The sequence below is a fragment of the Oculina patagonica genome, chromosome 1 (genome assembly GCF_052425735.1).
Source record: "Oculina patagonica isolate OP01 chromosome 1, crgOcupat, whole genome shotgun sequence".
In the NCBI taxonomy this organism is placed as follows: domain Eukaryota; kingdom Metazoa; phylum Cnidaria; class Anthozoa; order Scleractinia; family Oculinidae; genus Oculina; species Oculina patagonica.
The window spans coordinates 46,182,512-46,187,567 of record NC_135758.1 but is presented as its reverse complement, the minus strand read 5'-3'; the positions used below and the strand labels follow the sequence as shown (position 1 = coordinate 46,187,567).

The window sequence follows — 5,056 nt, the reverse complement described above, 5'->3', positions numbered from 1 at the left end:
ACGGTCGATTTCTATACTACCAGGAATAATTTGATACCATGCGTTGGTCAGGAATTCAATAACATCCGCTCACAAACCGCTAACGGAGTTTGGCCAAAGTAATTAACTTACGTTTGTCGTAAACACCTTTTGTTAACCTTTCGGGTTATTTTAATAGTCCAAAATGTTCTCATAGTGTTTTCATGTTTATCACAGTTATTTTAGATTGGCAAGTACGAGTGTTTGTGCTTTTAGCTATGCTTAGAGTAAATTTAGTTATAAATTTAGTTAAAAGAAACATGTTTTGAGATAAGTTATGTGATCTTAGTTAATTGCGTTGGACTAAACCTTCTTATGAGTAATTGCGTTGGTCGTGTACTTCAAAAGAACTGCGGAAACGTTAGTTTCCGATATAAACGAACAATGGAACACTTTAATTAAGGTTTACTCATACACGCGGGAAATATTTACTAAGTTTCATAATAAAGCTTTTAATTCTTTTGTGCTGCTTAAAGGAAATAGGATCACGTACATTCTGGTTTCGAAGCATTCTGTCCAGCAACTGCCGTGATTGGTATCAACTATTCCGATTTCGGGATCGCTTTTAAAGATACTTTCAGTAGAGCGAAAGTTCAACATTCAATTTGGATGATATCTCACTTAAAACCTGCTCTGAACTCGAAGCACGTTTTCGACTATCAAAGAAACCGCAATTTCTATAGTTCTCGCGAACTTCAAAAGAATGTAGCTTTTAGCCAATCACAGCGCAGTATGGACCTAATGCGAGCGTACTTAAAACGCCAGTTCTTGTGTAAGTTTAGAGCAGAACGAGAGCAGAACTAGAGCAGAACAAGAGAAGAACTAGAGAAGAGTTAAGAAGAGCTGATGGCCAGTAACGGCTAAATGAGTTACTGCCGGCAACGGCTGAAAGTAAGAGCTGAAGAATAAAGAAGACCACTGATCCTAGAAGCTGAAGTCTGACTGAGCTAGTCCCCTAGTTGCAGTGCATTTTGTCCTGTAACAACTTGTAAACGCACAACAGGAGCGAGTGAATAAAGTAGAAAAGCAGCAAATAATTTACGAAAGAATGGCAAACTGACACAGTTTCATTTATTGTACGTCATAAAATTAGGCTCAGCATCTCTGTAAAGTTTGTTACCTTTTAATCTTGGTCTTGTCCTTTTATACTTCAATAAACCTGCTCCACTCCGAGCTCAATTTCGTTTCAAATAACATAGCAGTCTTGATGACAGCCGTGGAGCCGTAAATTACAAGTACAATGTAAACACTTGCTTCGTTCGACTTGCACAAGACGTGTAGTTTCCAGAAAAGCTTTTGCTTCGGATCATCCCGTAAATCTTAACTGTTGTCACAATTTCCAGGATATTATATAGTCGACTTTAGACGAGATATATTGGATGAAAATCTTGGGAAGAAAACTCCCTCGCTCGCTTTCCTCGTGTGTTTCATTCAACTCAAGAAGTGAACACCACGCCACAAATTTACCCGCCTCCTCATATTATCACTTTACATCAAACTCAAATGTTCATTCGAATTAAACTTAAAGAAGAATTTAATAAAACAATTATTCTATTCGCCCTTGTTAGATACGAGTCGTTATAGCCAACTCTGCGCGAAGCGCCGAGTTGGCTATTTACCAGCTCGTATCCAACGCGGGCTCATAGAATAATTGTTAAATATTCTGTATATTCCAAGTCACTTTGCTTGTTGTTTTTTACATTTTCATCCTGTGATTTATAACAAAAGCTCCGTTTGAAAGTTACTATAGTTTACTTTATAATTACTCTATGGACATTTCCAAGAGATTTTCAAGCCAAAAGAGTAAATATGCGGGTAATAATGACTAACTTGATGATGTTATCTTTGTTCAGACTGCACCAGTTAACGAATTGGAGCACAGGCACTACTGTTCCAGTCCTTTTTTCTTTTTTCAATTTACATAATTTTGAGGCATCGGGCCACCGTTTAGGAGGACTTCGAGAGCACACAGCTCGCGTGTGACGAACCTTCCACCTTGAGGGCCTGCATATCATTGCATAAAAAAGGTGGGCCTATTACCTTGGTGTGGGATATGGGACCCAAGGAAGCCAGAGTAATTTTCTCCATGTAAAGTGGCTGCTCATGCGAGCTAAGACCCACATCCACTGCTAAAAAAATTAAACTTGAATATTGATGATACGATTCTATAAGTATTCAAATGATTATATTTATCTCGATTAATCATTTGGAAATTATTCTGAGTTTCAAAATATCGCAAAGAAATGAGGCATTGAGCGGGTGACAATTAGTGGTGAAACAAGATATTATTTTCTCTTGTTTTTCGTTTGTTCGCCTCAGCTCTCCAAGGATTGGCCGTAAAAAAGTCATGGAATGTTTTTAACAAAGAAGAGCAGAACACGTCGGGGCGGATCCAAGATGGCGGCAGTTTTGCAATCATGATGTAATTGTCACGTGATGTGACGTCATCATCCAACGTGAGGTACATCAATAGATAGATTTTTGGACATACTATATATCCTTTAAGTTTCATTGAGATTACTTAAATATTCTGGAATTTACGCCTTGTTCTGGCTTTCATTCATCCCCTCCCCTTTAACAATCGTTGTAAGAATTTAGTAGTTCATCAAGACAATAACTTCTGGTTACAGATTTTTTTTCATTATTCTCACCACCTGTCTGTTTGACAACGTATTGAGGAGAAATTCGATAATCATCACTTTCGAAATTCAGTCACAAACAAACAAAGTAGTCTGAGCAAATACTTTCCCAGTTATTTAGTTTTATTTAATTTGCACCCCAAGCTTCACATGTACACATGCATCCTCCTTTAAAACAATTTTCGCCATACATTTGTTTTATCAGAAGTTTGTTGAGTGGGCTTGAGTGCACTACCGAATATATGTGAAGAAATGTTGAGGTGCAAATTAATTTGTCGCTTCCTATCAAGCACCAGTCACGCGAGCACCCCTGTCATTTAAGCTGTCACGCAAGTGTCAGCGTGGCACAGATGCGCCAATTAATTTCTATATTTTACGCTTCTGAGACCAGTGATAGTTTAATATTATAAGTTTGTAACGAAGTTAGTGTTCTCTTTACCCATATATGGCATTTTGATATTGTGAATTAAAGCCAGTTAAGTTAAAACTATATCTGTTTACTTATCGTCTTTGGATCACGACTTAAGTTGGTAATCTTTCTTTTTCAAGATTGTATAAATGGTAGTCTATATTGCAGCCCAAGTGAAGCACACAACATAGCATTATTAATTTAGGAGGAAGGGCAGAGTGAAGAGTGGCTTTCTTATAATTTTATTGCTTCGTGCTTATAAAAGAACAAGGAAAGGTCGTTGCTTTATAAGGAAAAGCCCAGCCTACCTGCACCTCCAAATCCCCCCACCCTCCCTGGATCTGCCACTGGTATAATCTTCTAACTGTATTTATGATTTTTTTTTGTTATGACAAGATAATGTAAAAATTAAAAAATAAAGCCGGATGGATGCCTATTTGGCTCGTCAAATGTCAACTTGTCTTTGGGTTGCTTTTTTTATGTAATAGTAATTGCACTGAGTGGAATAAAATCCAGGGCGTATACAGACAAGTTATTTAAAAATCAGCCAAGGAAAGCGCAAGGCTGAGCACGGACATGAGAATGGCATGGGTGTCCAATTACAAAGTTGTAAGTTGTAATTGGACACCCATGTGATTGTGCACCAATTACCTGACAAATAGGTGTGCACAGAACTGATCAAAATAAAAAAAGATTAATGAAGCTAATGATGTAATAATTTGATTTTGCATCTTTTTGCTTTTGTACATTAATTCCCACGGCATCCAAGATTGTGATAATCAATACCAGTCAATATCAACTGCTAGCCTGATTATTTGATACTCAATAAACAAATCAATCTAAACTATAACTAAATTCCCGAACGTGATTGGTTACCAGCAGCCCGATTTGAGCACTACTAGGACAGTGTACGCCTCATGCTTGTAATTGGACAGTGTAATAATTGGACAGTTAAAGCGCCATGCGTGTGTTATTGGACAGTACGCATCATTTTGCGCACACCGCATTGTGCATTCTGTGCATTCTGTGGAGTAAGACTTTTAACCATTTCCCTGCTAAAGTTTGTTTGTTTCTCAAAGTTTGCAAAGTTTTGATTAATTGGTCACAGGGCTTCATTTTGTCCATTTCTGTCTGTCATCATACTCGCTTCCATCGCAGTCGTCCAGTTTCTCTATTAATCAAAACTATAACATAATTAGTCGTGTGGCTGGAAGTGTAAGGCGTTTGTGAGGAAGGGTGGGGGTAGATAATTAATTCCAATCTCTACCAATATCATATACAGTGACATACTTTAAAGGGGGTCTTCAAACTCCAGCTCACGCCTCGTGATTTTTGAGTATGACGGAATTTTGTTTATCTGTAACTTGATTTTAAGGATCGTACGAAATTTAGTCGTCAATCGGTCTAAATAACCTTTAACTCTTGAAAATTTTCAGTCGACTTATTGACTGATAAAATTTTAGTCATAGTTTTAAGCTAGTTGTTTATAAAAAAGGAATTACAAAAATATTTATGCTCTTTTGTGAATTAGTAGGATACGTTCAGAACTTCTTATGTGTTATGTAAGCTATCAAATCAAAAGCTGCAATCAACTAACAACGGCGTCAAAAGGATTTTTTCAATAGTTTTCTATTATCAAAACTGTTATCAAAACTGTTATAAACCATCCATTGAGTCCCTCACATTCTGGACAATCTAGTACGTTGTGACTTTGTGAACTTTTTGTTTGCTTAAAAAGTGACCTGAAGGGGTAAAACTCGCTGGGAAAATGGGATTTGGGACATGGAATCACAAACAAAAAAACAATGGATCTGGACTGGGATTTGGGTAAGTTGGAAAACAATAGGCTGGAAAATGGGACTTACACCACCCCCTCTCCACAGCCATCTCCTTCAGGAGCCACCTGAGAGATCGCTCAGTACTTTGTATTTGTGAAGAAAAAACGGATGTTGATCGCACGTTTTAGACAAAAAAGAAAAAGTCAGCAAAA

General features: G+C 37.4%; 1 protein-coding gene across 2 annotated transcripts in view; it reads left to right on the top strand.

The window, feature by feature from the left end:
• Window positions 1–5,056, top strand: part of LOC144633741 (uncharacterized) — a 101,967-nt gene that overhangs the window by 18,861 nt on the left and 78,050 nt on the right. The window lies entirely within an intron of this gene.